The following is a 15,575-nucleotide window of genomic DNA, read 5'->3' as shown; positions in this document are numbered from 1 at the left end:
CTTCAGGTGGTTAAAAATGGAAAAAAACAAAATTGACAAATTTACCCATCCCTAGAGATGAGTCGGGAAGAATGTGCTTGCGGGGGAGATCTGTGAGCACAAACCCCAGCACTTCCACTTCCAGCTGCAGTTGATGGGCAGCTAGTGAATAACCTCCCAGCTGCCTCTTCTCTTTCCAGCACTGGGAAAACAAGCTTTTGCAGGAACAAGCTATTACATCTCATTACGCCCTGATGGCTTGGCGCATGCATTTTTACATATAACTGACAGGCAGCCTTAAGCAAAAAATAGAAGTTTACATCCCACACTGTGGCCACCCTAAGCGAGCCCACATGGTCTTTTCTCGAAGAGAGAGGGAAAGAGGTCTTGACCCAGAACAAATAAGGGTTTCCAAGGGCTTGTTTTGAAACAGCTGTTGGACTTTCCACTCAATGGCCTTCTTAGTTAGCTTGGAAATAATTAACAGCCGAAGAGGAGGATGTTTTTATCCCGTGTTCCTCGGGGGGTGGGGCGGGGCGAGCACAACAGCCTTGTTGTTAACCACCCGGTCTCAAATCACCTCTATCAATATGGTGCAGCCCTTATAGTGGGCTAATTTTAACCCAAATAGGCCCCTTTGAAGCACAGAAGAACAGGAAAAGTCGTTGTGCACAGGCCTTTATGTAGGCCAAGAAAGAGACTGGAGTTTTGGTGGAGAAGGTTGCTGAGTATTCCTCGTCGCCTAGCAGAAACAACTCATTCGAACTAATCAAAGCTGTGGGATAGCTCAGTTGGTAGAGCACGAGTCTCTTAATCCAGGGTTGTGGGTTCGAGTTCTATGTCTGACAAGAAGATTCCTGAATTGCAGGGGATTGGACCTTCCAACTCTATGATTCTATAGCTCTGTAAGTGCTTGTTTCCCATCCGCTCAACAGGTATACTGGTAAATGAGCCAAGTATTACAAAAAGCCTCCAAAACGCCCCAGAGCTTTCTCTCACAGAGAATTTTGTAATTATTGCCAGGGTTGATGGCAGAGCAAGGGACTGGCAGTGTATACAACTGTGATATATAAAGCTTCTTGACTCAGATTAAATAGGCTCAACCATTTTGGGAGAAAGGATGTATTTGGAAATCTAAGAAATGGCTCTAAAGGTAAAGGTAAAGGGACCCCTGACTATTAGGTCCAGTCGTGGCCAACTCTGGGGTTGCGGCGCTCATCTCGCTTTATTCGCCGAGGGAGCTGGCGTACAGCTTCCGGGTCATGTGGCCAGCATGACTAAGCCGCTTCTGGCGAACCAGAGCGGTGCACGGAAACGCCGTTTACCTTCCCGCCGGAGCGGTACCTATTTATCTACTTGCACTTTGATATGCTTTCAAACTGCTAGGTTGGCAGGAGCAGGGACTGAGCAACGGGAGCTCACCCCATCGTGGGGATTCGAACCGCCGACCTCCTGATTGGCAAGTTCTAGGCTCTGTGCCACAAAATCCCTGTTTCACAGAAGAAAAACTGGCGGTGTTCAGAAACCCACATAGCAGGGAAAACACCAACAATGCCCCCCCAAAGTAGGAAGCACCCTCCAAATGCAGGTATTCCCACCAACCAACCAACTCCCCATACCTTAATTTAAAACCGTCTTGGCCATTGCCAGGGAGAGCGTCTAAGGCTTTCATAATTTTGTATTTTAGCTATTCTTAAATGGCTGGTCTATGACTGTAATAATACACTGATTGAAGGCCACTGCAGTGCCCACGGGCACCATGTTGGGCCCCTCAGATTTGAGCAATCGCCCTGTGTTTCAGGGCCAGCTCAAGACATTTTGCTGCCTGAGGCAAAGGAGAAGATGGCACCCTTCCCCAAGAAAGGTACAGAAGCCAATCTGAATCTTCCTCCAATCTTGCTGAAAAGATGGAGTCTTTCACTGCAGCCAGCCAGTATAGGGGTTATAGGGTAGGACACCAGGCTGTACCTCCCCGCACCTCAACATCTGCCATCTAAGGCAGCTGCCTCACTCTGCCTAATTGCAGGGCCGGTCCAGCTGTGTGTCTTCTGCTGTGCTAGATCTTGGCCAGTGTCTTGGTGGCAGCTGTCCAAGATCTCAAGGCAAGGGTCCCCCCCCCCCCAGTGAATTCCAAGATAAGAAACCATAAGGAAAAAAAGGCATCTACCTGGGCCAGAAGATTCCTTTTATGGCATGTAATGTCTTGAATGTGTACACTGGCTTCACTCTGCTGCCAGATACAGCACGAGTTCCTCGTCCTCCATGCCCTTTCCTTCATATCTCCTTGCTTTTATGCCCTGATACCATCGCCTGTCATCTCCACCACCATCAGCCATCCAAAGGTCCTCCTCTCTCCTTCAGAGATAAGGAGACAGGAGGCTGTCTTACACAGCCTCAGACCACAGGTCCATGTGGATCAGTATTGTCTCCACAAGGAGTTCCCCAATGGCTGCTTGTGGAGAACCTGTGGTCTGTGAGCTTCACTCAGGTGGTCCATGGCATGTCTGCGAAGAACACCTACAATCTGAATTCTGTGAATAAGAATAAAACACAGTGAATTGAAGCGGCAGTAAAAATACAATGAAAAATCACACAGCATCTAGCATGGTGCATTGAAGTTACTACAAGCAAGAAAACCAGGAAGGATGTCTGTGGTGGTCAACTCTTCTTGGTTGGAGGTTTTCTAACAGAGGCTGAATGGCCAGTCATCATGGATGCTTTGGTTGAGATGCCTGCATTGCAAAGGGTTGGAAGAGATGACCCACAAGGTCTATTCTATGATGCTACGATACCCTCAGTGTTTTTCAAGTGGTCTGGGGAGAGGGTGGGAGTTTGGGAATTGCTGGTCTACATTGAGTGGCAGAAGCTCTCCAGGATTTCAGGCAAGGGAGCCCCACCTGCAGATGCCAGGTGTTAAGTTGTGGGTGAGCATATCAGACAACACAGAGATTCTTCAAACAGCTCTTGTTTATTCACAGGCCAGAACAGAACTGAACTGATGGGTTCAGCAAGCCTGCTTATATAGAGCTCCACTACAACGCAACAGTAACCACTTTCTGTAACTATCCGATCACTGAACGTCACTTTCAATCCTTTATTTGCATATGTGGACCTGAGTGAAAACTATCTACAGTATCCCCCTGCTGGCCCAGGGTGAGAACTTCAGTACGTAACACCAGGAATCAAACCTTTGACATTCTGCATGCTAAGCAGATACTCTACCTCTGAGCTATACCTCTTCTGAGACCTCACCTTCTCCCCCTTGCTACTCCATATATCCAGAACTACGTTTCACAACACCTGAGTGTTGTGAAGGGCACCATCCCTTGCTATTCCTCTTTCTTCAGCTCTGATATTTCTTTCCCAGTGCAGTCCTGGTTGCATGATGGAACTGCGGTTTGCTTTAACCATTCCATTCACACCAGTGGGTGTTGAGTGACACAACAGCAAACATCATGGGACAACAGGCGTACTCCTGTGTGCAAGGTCAGGAAAGAACCTTATGCAGGTGTGCCAGGCCAAATTGCTCACTTTCCACCTGCAATTTTCTGGGTTAATGGGATTGCAAATGGATTTTTTTCAAAGCCGTTCACATGGAAATGAGCACTAAACTTCCGCCATATTCTGCTAGATTTCCAGAGGTGACTCTTCTAAGTAATGGAAATGTTAGGGAAATGGAACAAACGGCTGTGGGAATGTATCCATGTGTCAATGCCATTTTGCAGAACACAACCTTAAAAACACACACACAAGAAGCCACCAGACTGGAGGTGGCCTCAGAGAGGTGGGACCACAAAGCCCCGAAATCATGTGCAGATACTTCAGAAACAACAGCAGATGCTGGATTCGCCGTGAGCATGCAAAAGAAAAAAAAAATCTGTGGATTAAAGACCTTGTTTTGCTATCTTTAAAGCTTTCGTGCCACATATTAATCTTCCTAGTAAACAAACCTCACCATCACATTCGCGGCTCTGCTCTCCGGGTCAATAAAAACTTAGGAATGTACACACCCGCACAGCATGTGATGCCTTCTGCAGGAGCCAACAATGGCATCCGAGAGTGGGTGTGCATTCACCATTTATGGAGTCAGGGAGGAAAAAAAGCCTTTCTAGAAAGAGCTTGCAAAACATATAAGGAAGGTTGGATTTCCACCCTTTCTTGCTGCTTAGTGGTGCCAGGTATATTATAGGAATTAAAGGTAAAGGTACCCCTGCCCGTACGGGCCAGTCTTGACAGACTCTAGGGTTGTGTGCCCATCTCACTTAAGAGGCCGGGGGCCAGTGCTGTCCGGAGACACTTCCAGGTCACGTGGCCAGCGTGACATCGCTGCTCTGGCAAGCCAGCGCAGCACACGGAAACGCCGTTTACCTTCCCACCAGTAAGTGGTCCCTATTTATCTACTTGCACCTGGGGGTGCTTTCGAACTGCTAGGTTGGCAGGCGCTGGGACCGAGCAACGGGAGCGCACCCCGCTACGGGGATTCGAACCGCCAACCTTTCGATCGGCAAGCCCTAGGCGCTGAGGCTTTTACCCACAGCGCCACCTGCGTCCCTATTATAGGAATTGTAAGGTCTCAAATATAGAATGAATGTTGATAATGGCACAAGGTAAACACACATACCTAAGTATATAAACCACGTGTCTCAAATAGTACAGGAGAGCAATGCAAAAGCCATTTTGGGTCTCCTAAAGGCTCTAAATATTTCCTCTGCCCCCTTAATCCCCCTTGCCAGAGAACACAGTTCCTGAAGGTATTCCTCTCCTATATCTATGAACCTAGTAAGGTAAAGGGACCCCTGACCATTAGGTCCAGTCATGGACGACTCTGGGGTTGCGGCGCTCATCTCACTTTATTGGCCGAGGGAGCCGGTGTACAGCTTCTGGGTCATGTGGCCAGCATGACTAAGGCACTTCTGGTGAACCAGAGCAGCGCACGGAAATGCCGTTTACCTTCCCGCCAGAACGGTACCTATTTATCTACTTGCACTTTGACGTGCTTTCGAACTGCTAGGTTGGCAGGAGCAGGGACCGAGCAACGGGAGCTCACCCCGTTGCGGGGATTCGAACAGCCGACCTTCTGATCCTAGGCTCTGTGGTTTAACCCACAGCGCCACCCGCGTCCCTCCTATGACCCTCCTTTGTAATTATTTGTCACTGTTTGCCCGGATGCTCTGCCTTAAGGGAAATCTGATGGGAGGACTATGTAAAACTTGCTAAATCCTCAGGAATATCACACCTTGGCCTGCCTGAGCCACAGTCACCCCACCTTAAGTGTGATGTAATTTCTGACTGTTTGTAGATGTCCTTCTTCTCCATGCCAAAATGAAAACCCTTTAAAAGAGATGTTTCTTCTTGCTAGGAGGGAAGGGAACTCTCGTTCAGTGTATCTGAAGACGTGTGCATGCACACGAAAGCTCATACCTATAACAAACTCAACTGGTCTCTAAGGTGCTACTGGAAGGAATTTTTAAATTTTGTTTCGACTACGACAGACCAACACAGCTACCTACCTGTAACTAGAAAAATAAAGATCTGCCTTGCTTTCACTGCATCCTGCCTCCATCCATTCATCTCTGACCAATCATGGACTTCGGGGACTCAGTCCCTTGAGGAGTCAGGCAGCAAAAGCCAACCACCCCTATTTTTCTATATCACAGGCTAGGCAACCTTTCCGGTTGTGAGAATCACATGGCAGAAGAACGTGGGCTGGAGAAGAGTCAGTCCAGGGCTGCCCAGATGTGGTCCAAAAGAGAGCAGGGCATTACATTTGGCACCAGCTTGGATGCAGGAGTTGCAGGAAGGAGGCGTACAAGGCACCATCCAACTGTCTTAGAGACTCCACTCTGGATTTGTGCAATCTTTGTTCCTTAGCCTTTTCTTTTCCCAAAGATATTCTGCAAGGCAGCAGAGGTTTAGGAACAGAGTTTTCCTTCTGCTAGATGGACTACCTTCTCAGGTTGATGAGCCCCATCTGCCCCTCACTAGATAGATGATAGATAGATAAGAGAGAGGGAGAGGGAGAGAGAGATGATAGATGATGATAGATAGATGATAGATAGATGATAGATGATAGATAGATAGATAGATAGATAGATAGATAGATAGATAGATGATAGATAGATAGATAGATAGATAGATAGATAGATAGATAGATAGATAGATGATAGATAGATAGATGAGAGAGAGAGAGAGAGAGAGATGATAGATGAGATATAGATAGATGATAGATAGATAGATAGATAGATAGATAGATAGATAGATGATAGATAGATAGATAGATAGATAGATAGATAGATAGATAGATAGGATTAGGGAAGGCATGCAGGGGTCCCTCATGTCAGGGTGGGAAAACTCCTTAAAAACTAGAGAGTTTGAAATGCCTGCTCTGGAAGAAGTTTAAACATCTCAGGCTGCTTTGCACGTCCAAGAAACTTTCCGAGTGAATGTTGGGGAAGGAGGGTGTGTGTGTTGTGTGTGTGTGTGTGTGTGTGTGTGTGTGTGTGTGTGTGTGTGGCAGCATTTGGCTTCCTTATCACAGAGGCTTTACTGTACGGTACATCTGTCAGCCCATGAAAAATCCAAAGCGAGATGGTAACATACACAGAACCCAAATGTTTACCCTCCTCTCTAAATGCACGGCCTGCTCTTAAGCTTAAGTAGACACACAGGAGATTGCAACGCACTAGAAAGGCCTTTGCGCAGATCATGGGGAAGAGCAAAACTTGCCAGCTTGAAGCAGTTTGCACCTTTTATGGTTCCTAAAAAAAATAATCTCTTCCCCATTAAGAACTGAGTGGAGTTATTTAAAATATATATATATATATATATATATGTTTTGCTTTGTTTTTAAGGAGGAAAATAGAAATAAGCATGCACAGCACTGCCAGTAAGGAAATGGAAACAGTAGGCTTCTGTTGGCAATTGTATGTGTGCTTAAGTGCATAACCTCCAACACTTCTCCGGTGAAAATAGGGACATTCTATTCAACAACAACAACAACAACAATAATAATAATAATAATCTGTCTGGGTTGCCACTCTGGGCAGCTTCCAACATATATAAAAACATAACAAAACATTTAAAAAAACTTCCCTGTACAGGACTGCCTTCAGATGTCTTCTAAAGATCTCCTTAGTTCAGGGGGGTCATACAACTCCATACCCTCCAACATCTCTCTGATGAAAATAAGGGCGTCCTAGGGAAAAGTGGGACATTCAAATTGGAAACCGGGATGGCTTTTGTAAGTCAGGGCCTGTCCCTGGAAAATAGGGACCCTTGTTGCTAGGAATGCTTGGAGACGACATTAAAAAGGAAGATCAGGAATTCTTCCTGTTATGTACTGAAGTTCTCACCCTGGGCCAGCAGGGGGATACTGTAGATCGCTCAGGTCCACATATGCAAATAAGGGATCGAAAGTGACGAAAGTGACGTTCAGTGATTGGATAGTTACAGAAAGTTGTTACAGTTACGTTGTACTGGAGCTCTATATAAGCAGGCTGGCTGAACCCTTCAGTTCAGTTCAGTTCTGGCCTGTGAATAAACAAGAGCTGTCTGGAGAATCGCTGTGTCGTCTGATATGTTCATCCACAACTTAATTCTTCCTGTATGCCACAACAGCAGGAAGACTATTCCTCGCACAGAGATGGAAACAACAGGATATTCCGACAATTGAAGAATGGCAACAGAGAGTATTGGAGTATGCGGAAATAGCAAGGCTAACTGGAAGAATCCGACAGCAGGACGATGAGAAATTCCAAAAAGAATGGTCCAAATTTATGGTATACTTAGAGAAAACTGTACATAAATAAAGACACTCACAAGACTGAACTAAAACTCATAACGTTTATTGTAAACATTTGGTTAGACCACAAGATGTAATGCTGTATTATAATAAGGAATGTATGTCTAAAGTATAATACAAAGGAATGTATATATAGTAATCACGCTTAAGCAAAAGCAATGTAGAGAAGCCAGAAGAGGGGTGGAGGGAAGTTAATTTGGATAAGATATAGATTTAAAGGAGAATAATATTGTTAAACTGTATTGTGTTTAAGATATTTGGAAAAAATTAATAAAAATTATGGGGGAGGGGAGGAAAATAGGGAGCCTTGGAGGGCCTGTAAGTGCTTGCTTTGAAGTAGAGAGGGAGAAAGGGGAGACCTGGAATTTTTCTGTTGTAATTTATCGAGAGCGCCAGTCAGGAGAAACAGAAAAGGCAAAGCTGGAATGAAAAATAGACTAATGCCAGGACACCGAATATCATAAAAAGTCCATACTGGATCAGACCAGTGGCTCACTCAGTGGCACCGTGTTTTTAGAGATGTCAACCAGGTCAGGAAGTCTGCCAGCAGGACCTCACTGCCACCTCACTCCCAAGGTTTCCAGGAACAGGTATTCAGAAACACTCTGCCTCGGACTGGGGAGGTATTTTCTGGTGAGGTCTAGTTAAAGGTAAAGGTAAAGGGACCCCTGACCATTAGGTCCAGTCATGGCCGACTCTGGGGTTGCGGCGCTCATCTTGCTTTATTGGCCGAGGGAGCCAGCATATGGCTTCTGGGTCATGCGGCCAGCATGACTAAGCCGCTTCTGGCGAACCAGAACAGCGCACGGAAACACCGTTTACCTTCCCGCTGGAGCAAGTACCTATTTATCTACTTGCACTCTGATGTGCTTTCGAACTGCTAGGTTGGCAGGAGCAGGGACCAAACAACGGGAGCTCACCCCATCGCGGCAATTCGAACTGCCGACCTTCTGATCAGCAAGCCCTAGGCTTTGTGGTTTAACCCACAGCGCCACCCGCATCCCGAGGTCTAGTTAACATACTGTTAAATTCTGGTTCTGCAATTGAAGGGAATTTGGTGTTCTGGCACAACAAACCTGCTTCCTCCCTGAATCAGACTTTTTGCACAAAATAATTTTTATTAAAATAAAACACATACCAGAAGCTTTTCTTTTGGGAATTATAGGTGCAGAACTACTTAAATTGTATAGAAATTTATGTATGCTACTACAGCAGCAGGAATGCTACTTGCCCCAAAGTGGAAAGAAGCAGAAGTCCCAGCATAGGAAGAATGGATACAAAAACTTATGGAACATGCAGAAATGGCAAAACTTACCGGAAGAATAAGAAATCAAGATAACAAACTTCTTATAAAAGAATGGAAACAGTTTATTGAATATTTACAGATAAATTGCAAACAGATAAAAACATTAGCAGGAGTATTGTAATAACTTGCAGTTTCATAAGAGTATATATTTGAATCAGATAATTAAACGAGCAAATTAAATGAATTTGGATATGCAGAAGATATTTTAAAAAATAAATTTAAGGAACCGCAGAAAGAGGGGGAAGGAAGTCAAATTTTGAAACGTTGAATTGATTGTAAAACTAATGAAATGTATAAACTTGAAAAGTATTTTTAAAAACTTGTTTGTTTGTTTTTTAAAGAGTTTTGGCCACAATGTAACAGTCAGGGAAAATGGGATAAACATTGGGAAATGAGGGATAAGCATCTGTTTGATGCAGAATTATGTAACCTCCCCACAAACAAATGGGACGTGGTGTTCAATAAATAGCCAAAGCGGTCGAACCTCCTTGCAAACCGAGCCAGAAGGAATGTTTGACAATCAGGTGATCTGGAAGCTGGCGCTAAAATGCTGGTGGATTTTCATGGAGACTTTTTCTAAAAAATAAATAAATAAATTGCAAACTGATGTGGAGAACTGAGCTCAAGCGTGGTAGAATGAGAAGCTGAAATTGGCATGTCCATCCTATTTCAGTCTTAGTCAGCTGCCCTTCGCAATCCCTCTCCTTCTGCATTTTTTTGATATTAGGATCAAGGAAGACAGCGGGGGAAAGCTACAGAATCTGCCAAGGCGGAAATCCTCGATGCTGAGAGGATTGGTGGAGCATTTTCCTTACGAAGAATAAGGACGCCATTTCGCTGGGAGATTAAAAAGACCCGAGATATCAGCCAGGACTTGAATACTCAAGTCTTTTCTCCTCCTTTTCTTTATGGGTGTCAGAATATTTTGGCTCCTGGCAGTGTAGGTTTTAAGTTCAACCTTACAAGAACAGATAGAAGAGGAGATTAATTTTTATGAAAATGACATGCCTCTTGTTATACTTCATGCAGAGGAGTTTTTCCATTGTACCATTTAGTAAACTCCTTGTGCCCGATTTTTTTAAAAAATGGAATCACAGAGTGCTTGCTCTGAAAAACATCAAAGTGAAATGAACTTTGATTTCGCATACACTGCTCTGAGCTCAAACACTATCCCTCTTTGTAAGGTACCTGTCTGAAATAACCCCAAAAATCCTACTCCTCCCCAACACTTTCCCAGCTGTCCTTTGTCAACGACAAATTGTTGCTGTTTTTTGTGTTGAATATATGCTGTATGGTGATTTATGGACCTAATAGGTATCTAAAGCCATTTGCCCATGTTGCCATGCAACCAGTCCATGCAGAATGTAGCCACCATATATATAGAAATGAGCAAACCAGTGATGTTTTAGGGAGCAGGCTAGCAGGCAGGGCCCATTACTTACATCATACGAGCCTACACAACACAAAACACTGTTGCTTTATGTAGTCAAAATATATATATAAAATAATAAAATGTCCAGTAGCACCTTAGAGACCAACTAAGTTTGTTCTTGGTGTAAGCTTTTGTGTGCATGCACACTTCTTCAGATACCTGTATGTAGGTTTTGTTTTATTTGTTTTTTGTCTTATATTTTGGAAATGTACATCCAGTTTTTTATCCTTTAATTTATTGGGGGAGGAGCCCAAGAGACTAGGCCCCTAGACTTTAGCTTGTTTAGCTTATATGTAAATCAAGCACCAGTCTAGGTCCACCCATAGTCTAATCTCTGTGTAAGCAAATCAAGATGAATGTTCAACTAAATAGGTGGCCCCTCTGAGCCCTCTCTCTACAATAAGTGAAAGGTTTTGATGTGATGGATCTATGTCAGCTGCTTTGCTCCTAAATCTCAATGTGCATAAGGCATAATAGCCAAAGCTGGCCTTCCCATTCAGCAGGCGGCAGTGGCCTGTTTCAAGCAGCAACATGACGGTGGGATATGTCCTACATTCACCAACCAGCGGCAGTTTTCAGTCTCGAGGGAAGCCCCATGCTGAGTGCACTGCGGTAGTCTAGGCGCAAGGTTAACCAGTGCACGAATCACATTAAAAGGAGCATGCATTGTGCAGGATGTTTCTCTGGGGCATTATCGTTTGGGGCAGCCTGTTTCTGTTCCTGAAACACATTGTTTTGCTCTTCTGTGGTTAGGAAAGAGCCCCTTCTTGCTCACAACTCAAGGTTAAAATAACTGGGCTGCTTCAGCCTCCAGTATTCAGAGAGCGCAAATGTGCGCCGGAACATAAACACTGCAATCGTGTACTAATAACACTTGGATAATGCTTCGTAATCCCCCGCAAGGTAATGCTTTGGTGCTGAGCCAGATGATCTTAATATAGCAAGCAAAGGAGTGATTGTTTGACTGGGAGCTGAATGAATTGCTGGCCGAGGGTTGCCAGATGTTCAGGATTGGGCTAGAGGGCACTCTGGCATCGACTGCAACGTCAAACGACCTTCATCCCTGATCTGTCATCCACAGGACGAAAATAGCAGATTATCTGCAAGACACGAGTCCAAAATAGCATGCAAAGATCCTGGAGCTAAAATATACGGGACAAAAATATGAAGATGAGTGCATGCAGACACGGGGATGATTGCATTAGTTTCCCTGGTTATAGAGCAAGTGCCTCTGTCCTGGTTTTTAACATTCCTTTTGCATTATGTTACCTGTTGCATTGTGGAAAGGTGGCTTTTGGATTGGTTTACTGCCATGTTGCATTAAATTTCATGCACATCAGTGGGTATGGTGTGGATATAATTGAACATCTTGACAACCGGCCTTGCCCTTGACATAGAATCATAGAGTTGGAAGAGACCACAAGGGCCATCGAGTCCAACCCCCTGCCAAGCAGGAAACACCATCAGAGCACTCCTGACATATGGTTGTCAAGCCTCTGCTTAAAGACCTCCAAAGAAGGAGACTCCACCACACTCCTTGACAGCAAATTCCACTGTCGAACAGCTCTTACTGTCAGGAAGTTCTTCCTAATGTTTGGGTGGAATCTTCTTTCTTGTAGTTTGGATCCATTGCTCCGTGTCCGCTTCTCTGGAGCAGCAGAAAACAACCTTTCTCCCTCCTCTATATGACATCCTTTTATATATTTGAACATGGCTATCATATCACCCCTTAACCTCCTCTTCTCCAGGCTAAACATGCCCAGCTCCCTTAGCCGTTCCTCATAAGGCATCGTTTCCAGGCCTTTGACCATTTTGGTTGCCCTCCTCTGGACACGTTCCAGTTTGTCAGTGTCCTTCTTGAACTGTGGTGCCCAGAACTGGACGCAGTACTCCAGGTGAGGTCTGACCAGAGCAGAATACAGTGGCACTATTACTTTCCTTGATCTAGATGCTATACTCCTATTGATGCAGCCCAGAATTGCATTGGCTTTTTTAGCTGCCGCGTCACTGCATTTGGGCTTCTGTTCCTCCATGTTTCCCCCATGAAAGCAGCAGCAATTAACTGTATTATTCATTCATTCATTCATTTATAGAGTGCCATTTATGTACATGGCTCTGTACAGAATTAAAATAAGAAATTCCACCTGGTGGAGGGGGCGGGCGTACAATCTAAAACAATATAAACAATAGGATCAAAATGAATGACTATAAACAATACGATCAAAATTAGTAATAGTTTACTGTAAGTAATTCAGAAGACATTCCACCAGATATAATAAATAGCTGTGCTGGGATGCCACTTCAATTTTCATCCTGCAATTTTTCAAGTTAAAAGGGTTGCAAATGGATCCACACCCATCCACCCCCGGAATTAATTAACACAGAACAGAATTGTTATGTACTGAGTTGAATAGGATCCAAACTGCAGCAGTCTGATTGGTCCTAGAACAATAGGATCCAAAAGGCAGCAGTCTGATTGGTCCTAGAACAATAGGCTTCAGAATGCAGCAGTCTGATTGGTCCTAGAACAATGCAGCAGTATGATTCGTTGGCAGGAACTACCCAATCATGCTCCAGATAGAAGCGAATCCACAACCTGATTGGCTTAAAGTAGAATTCCGGAATTAGCCAATCATGTGCAGCCCATTGTGTAAATAATGTATATAAAGCAGATACTGAGGGGACATTCATTCATTCCTCCTCACCACTATGAGCTGAATAAAGAGCATGAAATCACTTTGCAACTCTGAGTATATTTCACTGGCGACGAGGATGGGATCCCGCTGAGCTGACTGCCACACACAGCACCGCAGCACCGCCACCTGCTGCACCGCTGCCTCGCACCGTGTATCCAGGCTTCAGCTCCGGGACACAAGGAACTCAGAATGGCAACCGACAACAGCTTCTCGCCATTCAACCCAGCATCTGGAGACTGGGAAGCGTATGCCTCCCGTTTCACCTTCCTCCTAGAAGCCAAAGGGGTCACCGACGAAGAAGACGCCAAGAAGAGGGCGATATTCTTCAGCGTCTGCGGAGAGGAGACGTTTGAAATCGCCCGGGCTCTCCTTGCGCCTGAAGACGTCGCTACTGTTCCATACAAAACAATAATGGAACAGCTGAAGGGGCACTTTTCGCCACAGCCCTCAGTGGTGGCTCGTCGAAATGCCTTCTACGCAAAGCGGCAAGCCCCTGGGGAAACCATAACTGGGTTTGTGACCTCTCTCCGCCAAGCCGCCCGGTTCTGCAACTTCTCAGAGCTGGAGAACATGCTTCGTGACCGCCTCGTCGGTGGCCTGAAGGATGAGAAGCTGCAACGACGCCTCTACGCTAAGAAGGATCTAACGTTCCAGGTCGCTCTGGAGGAGGCCCTGGCAACGGAAGCTGCCGAGAGGTCGACACAAGAGGCACGGCCGAGCCAGCCATCCCAACCAAGGGTCCACCACGAAGACCTCACCGACGACTCAGGATCCAACAGGGAGGAGGTGCACCGAGTACAGCAGCGCACTCAAGCAGCCCACACACCACAGCTGCCTCGACGAGAAGGAGGGAACTGCGCAAGCTGTGGAGAAAGTCACGAGAGGAGGACCTGCAGTTTCCGCAACGCAGAGTGCAGGCAGTGCAGAAAATTGGGACACATCGCCCGGGTGTGTCGGGCTCGGCCCACCCGACGCCAGGCATCAGATGACCAATCCAAGAGCCCCAGGTCCCGGGGCCCAACGCACCAAGGCAACTCGACAGAGCTCACGGACTTCCAGGTATACCAGTTGCCCCACCCCAATGTAGAGAAAATTTATATTGACGTACAGATAGAGGGGGCCCCATGCCGCATGGAGCTTGACACGGGTTCAACTCTATCCATAATCTCAGCAAGGACCTTAAGGAAACTGTGTCCTACTGGGGGTCCCAAACTCAGGCCGGCCCCATTCACCCTCCGGGACTTCCAGAAACGTAAGGTCCCCACAATGGGGGTGGGGACCTTCAGGGTGCAATACCGAGGGCGGACGCGGCAACTGGACTTGCTGGTGGTCAAGGGCCCCTACATTAGCTTACTGGGATTGGCATGGTTTGGACCACTGGGGCTAGCCGTCACCGGGGTGAACCACACTAGCTTACAAGTGGACGTGGACGCCATATGCAAGGAATTTCCGGGGGTTTTCGATGGGAAATTGGGACAGTATACGGGGCCCCCCATTGCTCTACAGCCTGACCCCGCAGTACGACCGGTCAGGCTCAAGGCCCGCCGGGTCCCGTTCGCCCTGAAACCCCGTATAGACGAGGAATTGGACCGGCTCGTGGAGCAAGGAGTGCTGGAGCCGGTGCCTAATGCCCCCTGGGAAACCCCAATCGTCACACCCGTCAAGCCTAATGGTTCGGTCCGCATCTGTGCAGACTACAAATGTACCATAAACAAGGCCCTCACGGCCCATGCATACCCAGTGCCAGTGGTCAGCCATGTTCTTGCCACCCTGGCTGGGTCGAAAATTTTTGGCAAGCTGGACTTTGCCCAAGCATATCAACAGCTACCAGTAGATGAGGCCACAGCAGAGGCACAGACGATTGTGACGCACAGAGGAGCATTCAGGGTAAAGCGGCTGCAATTTGGTGTCAGCGTGGCACCAGGCATATTCCAGAATCTAATGGACTCTCTACTTAAAGGGATTCCTGGCGTCACCCCCTTCTTCGATGATGTGTTGATTGCCGGGTCCACACCAGAGGAGTTTGAGGACCGCCTCCGCACTGTTCTGCACCGTTTCCAGACGGCGGGTCTCAAGGTGAAGCGGGAAAAATGTCTATTAGGAGTGCCTCAGGTGGACTTTCTGGGATTTATGGTGGACGCAGAAGGGGTCCACCCGACTGGGGACAAGGTACGGGCCATTTGTGATGCCCCAGCGCCCAAGAACAAGGCTGAACTTCAGGCCTTCTTGGGACTATTGAACTTTTACCATTCCTTCCTTCCCCACAAGGCGGCGATAGCGGAGCCCCTACACAGACTCCTGGACAAGCGGGCCCCTTGGGCGTGGGGCCAGCGCCAGGAGGCCGCATTCCAGGCAGTCAAG

This window comes from Podarcis muralis, chromosome 8 (assembly GCF_964188315.1).
Source record: "Podarcis muralis chromosome 8, rPodMur119.hap1.1, whole genome shotgun sequence".
NCBI lineage: Eukaryota > Metazoa > Chordata > Lepidosauria > Squamata > Lacertidae > Podarcis > Podarcis muralis.
Note: the sequence above shows the minus strand (reverse complement) of the source record.